The sequence below is a fragment of the Protopterus annectens genome, chromosome 8.part0, assembly GCF_019279795.1.
Source record: "Protopterus annectens isolate FY-2018-M chromosome 8.part0, PAN1.0, whole genome shotgun sequence".
Taxonomy (NCBI): Eukaryota; Metazoa; Chordata; order Ceratodontiformes; family Protopteridae; genus Protopterus; species Protopterus annectens.
Genome location: NC_056741.1, coordinates 177,829,587 through 177,841,719, shown reverse-complemented (window position 1 = coordinate 177,841,719; position 12,133 = coordinate 177,829,587).

Below are 12,133 nucleotides of genomic sequence, written 5' to 3'. Positions count from 1 at the left end.
ACCCTTTGTGTGTGTTCTGAAAATGTTCACATATTGGACTATTAGTTCTAACATTACGTACATCACCAATATGTTCTAATATGCGTTTTTTTAGTTGTCGTTTTGTCTGACCTATATAATATTTAGGCACTAAACAGTCACAACCAATGATGTAAACTACACCACAAGAACAACAATCAAATTTATTTTCAGCATAATATTTAACCCCATTTATAGCACTGCCTGATAGATTTTTAACCCTCTTACATATCTTACATTTTCCACATTGAAACATGCCTACTTGTTTTTCAGAATTTGACATAATTACATCACTCAAGAGATATCTAGGTTTCAATATTTCCTTTAGATTAGGAAATCTACTAATTCTGAGCATATCTGGGAATTCCCACCCAGGTTCCTAACATAACTAAAGAAAGCCTTGTGATTATCCTTAGTGTCCTGTGCAATTTTTCTCTCGAAGCTGGCCTTAGACGATTTTATGAGTGCCCATAGTTTTTTGCTAATACTAAATAATAAATTGAAGTTAACCAGTTCTTTTTACCCCCCCCCCTTACACCCTAGCCTTAACATTTTTGAGAGTGCTTGTGAGCTTGACCTTAGACACTTGTTTTCCTCTAAACATAACTCTAGAACAACAAGGAATATTTCTCAGGATCAAGTTACGGCCTTAAACAAACTTTGTGATATGGCTGTTAGGGTGATTAAACCGGATAAGGGAGGGGGTCTGGTTATCTTCGACAAGGATGAATACACCAGGAGAATGTTTTTGGTGTTGGATTCACCTGCGTATGAAAGTTCATCCCTTAATGAGTTGACTATTACATATAAAAGAATTAGAGGCTATTTTAGGGACCTTTTCCTTGAAGGTAGAATTGACATGGACACTTACAACTTCATTGACATCTCCATGTCTAGAGTGCCAGTCATGTTTGGGATCCCCAAGATACATAAGAGTCTTTCTGAGCCACCTATGCGGGCACTGGTTGATGGTAGAAGCTCTATCACTCTAAGATGTTGCAGTTGTTTGTATGCAGAATGATTTCATTCTCTGCTGCAAAGCTGTTTGTGTGGCATAGAGGGATAACACACCCTTACTGCGTTTTGAGGGATCACTAGAGAGAGAGTTTAAATCCAGACATGCAAAAATATTTCAGGTGTGTCAACAGAAATTGTTGTTGATTTAATACGTTTATTTTCTTCCTGATTCATAATTTCCCTCTTTCTTTTTAAAAAGCCACTGTATGTCTTGTGTGCAGCTTAACACAAACAGGGGGAACACAAGAAATATGGCTAGCTGTGCTGACTTCATTTGTGCACCATTTAGCAGTGTGCAAACCTGGACTAGTGGCCCATACAGGAAGCAGACAGAACAGAACAGAACACCTGCAGACAGGGTGTAGAAAGTGTGAAGGTCTAATAGGATCATTGTTGCAGTCTTTGCTTTCCATCGTGCAACACCGCTAAGCGACATTGTGCAGCAGTTAACACTGACCTTAAAAATGAATAGAAAAGTATGCAACTCTTAACTATTTTTGTGGCAGCAGGTATAAGTGTAGGACTGGAATACAAATACTTCTGGGTTCTAACACAGGAAGTGTACATTTTACTATTGTGATAGTTCTGTTTTAAGTAATGAACAGAAAAATATCCAATACAATTTCAATATTCCTGTGGCAACAGCTGTAAGTGTATGGCTCCCATACACATGTTCCTGGGCCATAATACAGGGAATACTAGACATGTTTGTTGTTGTTCCATTATGTTAAATATCACGTCTAACACTTTATACTTAATTATACATAGTGGAATTATATGTATGAGGGATAAAGCACCCTTACTGTGTTTTGAATGTTCAGATGTATGACTGAGGGTATTCTGTCTACTGTGTTTCTGTAGGTATAATTCTGCTATCTGGACTTGGATGGCCTTTACACATAAAAAAGTCACATACACAAATGAATGCATATACAAGCACCTTGTCAGGTCACACACAGACATGGTTAACACCTCAATCTGTCTTCAGTCATTCATCATTGATAAATACAATGTGTGAGAAACACTTCTTTTGTAGCAAAGATGGAAAATCACTACTGTAAAAGAAAAATGTTTGTCCCTTGTGTATAGGTTTGTATCCCACAGTGTAAACATCAATTTTAGCAATGTATAAATCCAAATATCTGTCATTTCATGACATGTATGCTCACAGTGCATGTCTCTAAACTTAAATCACCTAACAGTAACAGCAGCAGATACCCCTTAAACTAACATCAGGTGTCACATTAACCTTCCAATTTCAAAAAGTGATTTCCTCTCTGTTTGGCACTATTGCTCAACACTTAACATTGTGCAAATGTGCTTGGCATCATTTCTCAGATTTCTGGACTACCAGTAAACCCGATAACAGGAATTGTCTGGAAATCATCATTCTCCATTGCACTATTTTTGGAAGTAGACATGGCTGGTGTTAGAGGATAAGGTGCCCAATTTAGGGAGCAGAGGTGGGGTGTTCAGGAGTCCATAATGTTTACAGGACTCTTGGTAAATCACCACAAACAAAGGCTCCTGTAGGGGGACTGTTCTAGCTCCCAGTACAAGTCTGACACATGGAATAGTTTGTCTCAGGCTGTATTCCAGTGCATCTGGTATCCCATGCACTGGAGAACAATGTAGGCATCATTTTAACTCATTCACTCCAATGGAGTTCAGGAAATTTGCACTGTAACTTCCAATGGGTGGAGTCTAAGCCTTTTGACAGAATCAAATTATGTCCTCACATTTCAAACAAATGTTCATATTTCTGGAACCATAGGTGTTATTTATTTATTTTTTATTTATTTACTGACATTTTTTACCGGGAAAATCCATTGGGCCACGAAGAGCCCATTTTCAGTGGAGAACCGGGGAGAAAAGCTCCACTACAAAGAAAAACAGCATAACAATATAAGATAACAATATAACATATTAATTTAACAATATAAAATATGAAATAAGCAGGAAAAAGGCAAAAGAGACATCATAAGAGTTTTCATGCATATTTACAATGTATAATGAATATAATCCACAAAATTTAATAGATTAATTTGAGATTAATAGGTTATGAAAGAAGTATAAATGGCAAACCCATCAGCATAAACTATTTTGTATAGTGGTAGTATTCTTTAGGTTCTAGGTATTAAATGGAATTTTAAAATTCACAGTAAACACAGTAACTATTACATTGGTAATACTGTGTAAACAACTTAGAATATCTCAACAACCACTTACGTTACACACATACGGTCAGCAACATTTTATTCATCTAGCTGAGACCTTTCATATGGGGGTAAGGAGTTCCCTCTGGGTTACTTGGTTGTTGATATATTTAGAAAAATGTGAACATTATATCTATATAAATTAATATAATAAAATTGACAGTTAATATTTCTTTACTTGCAGTAGAAAGAGGTAAAATATTATTACAGTTGAGTTTGCCATTGTGTAATCTTTAAGATGAAATATTTTAAAACCTTGTGCATAGCAGGGTTTGGAAATAAGGTACATAAGGAAAGCTGGTGGTGGAATGCAGAAGTCCAGAAAGTCATCAAAAGAAAGAAGGAGTGCAGGAAGAAGTGGGAGATGGAAATGACTGATCAGGCTAGGAAGGACTACTGGTTGGTTAACAAAGAAGTTAAGAAAGAAGTTGCAATAGCAAAGAATAGGGCATCAGAGGCACTCCACCATCTTCTGGAAAGTGACTCAGTAAGGGGCACAAAGAAACTATATCAGGTTGTAAGGCAAAGACAGAAAGATAAAGAAGATAGTCAGACACCCTTCATAAGGGATGCCAGCAACAACCTGCTCACCAGTCCACAGGACATCAAAAGCAGATGGAAGGAGTATTTCCAGCAGCTTCTGAATGAAGAAAACCCCACAGAAGCTCTACTGCCCCAGAAACAGCCAATGACGAGAGAAGAAGAGGAGCCCACCCTAGAAGAAGTAAGAACAGTACTAAGGAAGATGAAGTCAGGGAAAGTAGCAGGCTTGGAAGAGGTTACGGCAGATATGATAAAAATGCTGGGTGAGATAGGGGAGAAATGGCTCCTGAGGGTACTAATAGCAGTGTGGAGAGAAAGGCATATCCCAGATGACTGGAGAAAAAGCCTAGTCATGCCAGTGTACAAGAACAAAGGGGACATCCATGACTGTGGGCAGTTCAAACGCATCAAACTTCTATCACATTGCATGAAAGTTCTGGAGAGGGTGATTGATAAATGGATATGCAGAGTAGTAGAATGTAAGATGGGAGATGAGCAGTTTGGATTCAGACCAGGATGCAGCACAATTGACCCAATGTTTGCATTAAGACAGATACTTGAGAAGAAGCTACAGATGAGGAGAGAGTCCAACTGGGCATTCCTAGACTTGGAGAAAGCATATGACAAGGTCTAAAGAAAGCTGATCTGGGTAGTACTGTGGTGGTTTGAAGTCCCAAATACTTGGTAGAATTAGTGCAGGCTATGTACAAGGACCCAATGACTCAAGTACGGACAATGTTTGACCTCACAGATGGATTCCCAGTGGGTATGCATGTACATCAGGGTTCAGCTCTGAGCCCACTGCTGTTCATACTGGTGATGGACTACATTAGCAAACAGGTTGGAGGGGAGGGATCAACAAATCTGCTGTATGCAGATGATGTGGCAGTGCAGGCAAACTCTGAGCTAGAACTTCAGCAAAGGATAGGAGAATGGAATGCAAATCTGAAGGCACATGGGATGAAACTAAGTACAGATAAGACAGTGGTAATGGCAGCAAATTGGGGAAATCAGAAGAAGCTGAGAATAGAGATAGAAGGGAACATAGTGGAACAGGTAAACAGCTTCAAGTATCTGGGAGTGGTAGCTGAGGAGAAGGGTAGTCTGAATGAAGAGGTCAGAGCTAGAATCAGAGGGGCTACAACCAACTGGCATAGTGTATCAGGTGTAGTCTATGACAGAAGAATGCCAAAGAAGCTGAAAAATAAGGTGTACAAGACACTGGTGTGACCAGTACTACTGTATGGTACAGAAACCTGGGCAGTACAGGCAGAACAGTTGAAGAAGCTAGAGGTGATGGAAATGAAGTGCCTGAGAAAGGTCGTAAGATGCACACTGTGGGACAGGCAAAGAAATGAGAACATAAGAGCAGAAGCCAAAGTAGCTCCAATTGCAGAAAATATCAAAGAGAACAGATTATGATGGTTTGGGTACATGTGTAGAAAAGCAGAAGACAATCTGGCGAGGAAGATTTGGGACAGACAGGAAGAAGTTAAAAAGAAATGAGGACATCCAGCAAAGAGGTGGATGGATTGTGTGAAAAAAGATCTGTGACATTCAGGCATGAGTGTTGAAGAAGGCAGGAGTTTGGCACTGAATCGAGAGTTGGCGACATTTAACATGATATTCTGACCCCATGTAGAAACATTGGGAGAAAGGGGGGCTAATGATGATGATGATGATGTACAAGGAATATTTGATACCTAGAGACATCAGTAGGACTTAACTGCAGATGCACCTGGAGGAATCAATCGGATGTAATGAGTTAATGACTTACATAGGCATAAGAGGGATACACTTAACCAGTGGTTGGCTGAGTTCAGAACTGGAGACATCCCAGAGCTGTGCAAGTATGCTAATGCAGACAATTTATAATACATAGAAAGCTACATATAGGCCAGACTGGTATGCATAATACTCTTCTGCTCTATTCTTTTCTTTCTCCAGCTAATTCTGAGATAGATGTGAATTGTCAAGCTCATTATGAATGTTTGAAGAGGTTGAGGGAAGCTAGAGGTATTTATGGAGCACAAGAGACGTGTTATTGTAGTTTTAAAAGTGTAGGATATTTTTTGTCTTCTATACTGTGGTAGCACATTAAGCATGCATATCCTAACTGTACAAGCAAGTATGCATGCATAACTCTGCAGCACAAACCAACTTCAGGAATCAAGTGTAAGATTATAATCAGAGGTTCTGGGTTCAAATACAACAAGTAACAACTAAACAATACTGCAAATCTTTAATAATATTATAGATTTTAGACTATGTAACACTGATATCAATGTCCTACTGTTAACTGAATTTTTTATAACTAGACCAAGCATATGCACAATATATGCACATTGCAAGTATTAATTTGATCAATCAGTAATTATAGTTTGTAGTTGTTAGAATGTATACTTGAATGTAAAACTTCAGATTAAATAGTGGTATTATTGTAATAATGCATTTTATGTCATGTATGATGGTATTAATGTCATCTCTTTTTTTTCTGTTACCCCAACCCTTATCTCTTTTTTTCTATTATGTGTCACCCAAATGTTTCAGTCATCCATCTGTAACAAATCAATCAATGCTTCACAGCACAGAGAGGTAGTCCAACCACAGTGGGTCAGCCTGTACCCACTCCACCAGTTCAAGCACTGACTTCCAGCACATCTGGGACCCAACCTGTCAGTACTGCCTCTGCTGCCCCTGCACTACCTGGGCCCTCAGGTAGTGGTACCCTGGAAATTGGTGCTGCGGTACCCTCTGTAATTTTTCTTTAACACAATTTCCATTAACCTGTTATGGAGTTAATTACACTAGTAGTAATAGTTCTAAATGTTAAATTTTCATGTACGTACTCGAACCCTAAAGTACTAGGATAGATGTAAATAATTTTTTAGCATATTTGCTGACAAAGCACAATTAATCTATATATAAAACATTTACAAGTAGTGCATTCTTTCTCAAATATCTTTTTATAATTTTTTTTTCATAGTTTGAAATAAAAAAATAATATACAGTACAATATAAGTTGTTGATGTTACAGTCTGCATAACACTAGCAAGTTATTAAGCTAGATGTCCACACACTATGATAAAAAGAAAAAAAAAACTATTTCAAATTAGCTGAAGTTGACAACAAAGGATTACCATGAAGTTAAGATTGTGTTATGATTTAGTCATGAAGCATAAATATAGTAAAGCAATTGACCTATACGTTATGTTACTACAATATGAGTATATCTTGAAGCATAACATCAACCTAATGATACACAGAAAATCTAAACTACTATACATTATATACGTATTTACAAAAATGTCACCTTAGTTAATACTGACTACTTTTAACTAAAGGGAGTGTTTAATAACTTTATGTATATTCACATACTTTGCCCTTCATGATAAAATATCAATTAAAGCTTTACAGTAGTTCTGATAATATGCCTGGTTCTTTTGACTTTTGGTATACAGCTTCTTAGCTAATGCTTGTTTGTTGCCCAATTAAGTTTGGATCTGTCCAGCCAGTGTTTGGCTATATAAAATTTTAATAAGGCACACAGCATTATAGTGATGTGTTTAATGACGCTATTATTATTGCTCTTTAAAATATGTACTATTACTGTTTCCCATGATAATATAGATATTGAGTAGCCTGTTTTTTCTAGGAAAAGTCTTAGTGAGCACCACAGTTTATAAATGTTTTTGCAGCTCCATAAAATATGTAGAATATCTGTTTTTTATTAGGACAAAAAGGACAAGATGACTTAGATGGATTCAATTTGTTAAGATGGACAGGTGTATGGTATGCATTATTGAAGATCATGATCTGAGTGTATATTAGTTTCTTAAATGACATCAGTTTTATGGTGTTTCCAGTGGCTAATCCCTACTGATTTTCTGTCAAGTTACTGCAGCTGTCTTCCCAATACTTTGAAAATCGGATTGTATTTTGATATTTTATTTTAGCTGTTAATTTATACCTATTTGAAAGCGTTTTCTTTTTGTATAAGAGCAACTTTTGAATTTGTTGTGCTACTTTGATATCTTGCTCATTTACAATAATATCCTTAGTTATTTTGTTAACTAAGTATACGATTTGTTTTATTATCACATTGTATTTATAACTTGCTTTAAGAGTGCTCTTGATGTTTTCCATTGATAGGTTTTGTAAATGGTAGAGGTCCCATACTGTATGATTTTTTATTAATGGATATTTATCTAAGTTTAACATAGAGTTTGCTAGTTTTATATTAGGATTGTTGTGTATTGGTTGTAGAAGAGTAATCATATATTTTAGTTTTAATGATATTAACAGTTTCTTGAAAATTTCACATATTAATTAAAACTGGGTGAATTTTTAATGTTTTAAGGGTTTCTTGATTTAGGAAGAAAATCACTTTTGGATTAATTTTAGATGGAATAATATTTTGTTGAAATAATTTAATCCATAATGAGTACCATTCATTACCCAGTGGATCGTAGTTAGCTATTTGAATAACGCTGCTAGCATTAATAATTTCATGGTAGAGTTGGAAGTCTGGAAGGCTTAGACTTCCTTTTTCTTTTGGTAGTATTAGTTTGTTGTAACTAATTCTTGTACTCTTTGGGTATCATATGAATTTTGCTAGTCGAACTTTAATTTTATTAAAGAAGGTAGCTGGAATTTTTATGAAAGTGGCATTCATTTGGTATAACATTTTCAGGAGTATGTTCATTTTGACAATTAAAGTTTAAGCTTTTCCCATTTGGTAATGCTGCAGACTATATTAGTCCAAGTTTTAAATATGTTGATATTAATAATATCTGATTGTGTATGACTAAAGATTATACCTAAATATTTCAATGTATATTCCACTTTTATATTAGTCTCCAGAAAGTAAAATTTGTTATGGCCTAGAGAGTCTAGTGGATAGATAATTGACTTATTGGGATTAATTGCATAGTTAGATACTTGGGAGAAATTGTCTATGGAAATTAAGATTTTACTAAGATCAGTATTAGCGTATTGAAAGTAAATATTTAGGTCACTTGCAAAGGCTGTGTATTTTATTTGGGTTTTGATACTGAAATAAAGTGAGGGTATGTTCTTTGACTAATTAGTAGAAGTAGTGCTTCTATATAGAAGTTGAACAAATTTGGTGAGAGTGAATATCCCTGTCTGGTGCCATTAATAATCTTTATAAGGTTAGATGTTTTCTTATTAATATAAAGTGTTTTAGTTGCCTTACTATATAGCATTGTGATCATTGTTATGTATTCTTGTGGGAATCCAAATTGTCAAAGTATAAAAAAGAGGAATTTTTGATTGACTCTGTCAAAGGCTTTTGTTGCATCCACTGATAAGGCATATTTAGGGGATTTGTCCTTAGCGCATTGGTGGGTTAGTGCATCAGTGGTTAGCGTATTATCCCATACTTGTCTCTGACTCATAAAGCCTAGTTTCTCAGGTGAAATTATATGTGGAGCTATTTTTCTATATTCTGTATGTTAGAATTGTTAAACGTATCTTCAACTCTATATTTATCAGAGCAATGGGTCTGTAGTTGTTCGGATTTTTGGAGTTAGTGTTTGGTTTGGGATAAATATGGTCTTGGAATTGTTAATATATAGGTCTGATATCCCAAATTCTTTTATATGTTTGTATATTTTTAAAAGTATTGGTGCTAATTGTTATTGGACGTGTTTATAGATCTCTGCCACATACCCATCAGGACCAGGAGCCTTCCCTAGTTTTAGCTTTTCAGTAGCCTTTTATACTTCCTCCACTCTTAATGGACTTTTTAGGTTGTTAGATTGAGTATCCATAATCTGAGGGAACTCTAAGTTGTCTGCAAAATTTTGGAAAAGGCAGTCATGTATATGGTCTTGTGGACCATAGATGCTTTGAAATATTTCTTCAAAAGCCTGTATTATTTCAGTAACTGAGTTAAGCATTTTATTTTTATATTTTATTTCTTTTATTTTACAAGGTGGGTTTCTGACATTAATAAGTCTCGCTAGCTTTTTGGAGGGGGTCTGCACCCATTCTGCATATTTATATAGCATTCTTAGTTCTATGAATGTATATTGTTGTGTTAGAATCTCATTTAGTTATTTTTGTAACCTTGCCATTTGTTTCTCAAGGGTAGGTGAGTAATTTTTTTTGTAGTTCGAGTTCGATTAATTTTAGATTACCCTCTATGTTAATTATTTTTTCTCTATTTAGTTTTTTATAGAATGATGCTTTTTGAATCAAGATACCCCTCACAATGGCTTTAAAGGCTGCCCATTGAATATCTAAAGGAGTATTATTGTTTGCAAGGTTTACATTTAATTGATTAAGAGAGTCAATAATTTCTTACTGCACTTCTTTGATTTTCAACAGGTTTGAGTTTTGGGTCCAATTTGAAGTATTATATGTACTAATATAAAATAAAAAGGCGTTGTGGCTGGAGAGTAAAAAACACACTTTAATTACAATAAAATAGCAGAATAGGTAAGCGCTTTCGAGGTTGCCCTCTTCTTCAGACCTTAATAAAAACACTTACATGTTAAAATATTAAATACAGATGACAGCCAATAAAAACACACATATTTACAAATGAGGCAAACCTCTTTTTCTTAAAAGAGGTTTTAAGGAGAAAGAACTGTTCAGGCCAGGTGGAGCATAGGCTTTAAAATCAACAATCCATCTTAGCTCGATGTATTCTGTTTTATTACATAAGTCTTCCTCTCTATGGCTCTCATTAAGTTTTTGTAAATCCAAAAACTTAAAATTATGATCCATACTACACTCGGATACATGTTTGGCCATTGCATTTGTCAATTTATTATTACATATGTCATTCAGATATTCCATAACCCTCTCCTTCAGCATACGGTTCATCTTGCCTATATAGAATTCACTACACAAATTGCACTTAGCCAAATATACTATGTTTTTGGTGCAACAGTCTGCATAAAAAGAAAACTCTATTGGCTTAGAAGATAGTGGGTGCATAACCATGCACGTTGACCATATGTTGCAGCAGGCTTTACAAGCCCTGCAGGCATATGTCCCCTTCTGTTGTGAGGCAAATCGTTCATTTGTTCTATTATGCTTATAACATAGACGTTGTTTCAAGTTCCTAATATTCTTAAAACTGAATTTGGGGACAGGCTCTATGACGCTACTAATTTGGGGCTCTGTCAGTAAAATGGGCCAGTTTTTTTTTCACTATCTCACAAATTCTGTTGACACTCCAGAAAAAGCTAAACATAGCCTGTTCACCATCTCAGTACTCACACTTCCATTATCATGTGCAGTCATAGGGGACTTATCAGAGAAATAGGGTCCTGTTTTATTATGGTCTAACAAATTCACTTCCTTCATTGCATTATCGATCTCATCAGTTCTGTATTCTTAACATCTACACATAGACAATCTAGCACCTCTTCAATATTTACATCAGTGTGCAATCTCATGCAATGGAGTACTTGATTCTTAACTAAATTTCTAGTAACATGCCTAGGGTGCATACTAGAGCGATGAAGAAAATTATTTTTCCTACAGCTTTTTCTGAATAACCTGGTTTATATCTTCCCAAACATGTTCTTACTCACACTAATATCCAAGAAGTCAATCTTAGCTTGAGAATAGTGTAGAGAAAAACAGAGATAGGAAATGGTATTCCCTAAGAATCATACAAAACTCTCTAGTTCTGCCTTGTTGCCATGCCATATGAAAAAGATATCATCCATGAAATGTTTGTAAAAAGTAACGTGCTGCTTAAACATATCACAACAAAGGACCAACTCTTTTTCCCAGTTGGCCAGCACAATATTGGCATTTGTATTGGCACACGCTGTGCCCATGGCAACCCCTGCTGTCTGGAGAAAATATTCATGCTCAAAAAGGAACATATTATTCTCTAAAATCAAACCCAGTAGGGCACAAGTCATGTTGACCTTAGTAGTAGAAAACCTACTCTCTTTGGTTAGGAAGTGTCTCACATTCTCAATTCCTTCATCATTAGGGATCACAGTGAATAAGGAATTCACATCCAGCGTAATAAAGAACACATTGCAAATCTCAACATCATTCCTAGAACTGGCCCACACATAGAGTTTTTCTAAAAACTGTTTACTATCTCTCAATACATTCTCTTCAGTGTTCAAAACATTTCTAAACTGCTTCTCCACATATATAGACATAAGGTCAGTGAGCCACCCTCTTCCAGATACAATGGGTCAGAAGGGGGGGTTCAGCAGATCTTTGTGGACTTTGGGTAGGCCATATATAACTGATATAGTGGGATGTTGCACAGAAAAATATGTATAGAGTGAATAGTCAGTGTTATCAGTCATCAATACATCATATACATAAAAGTT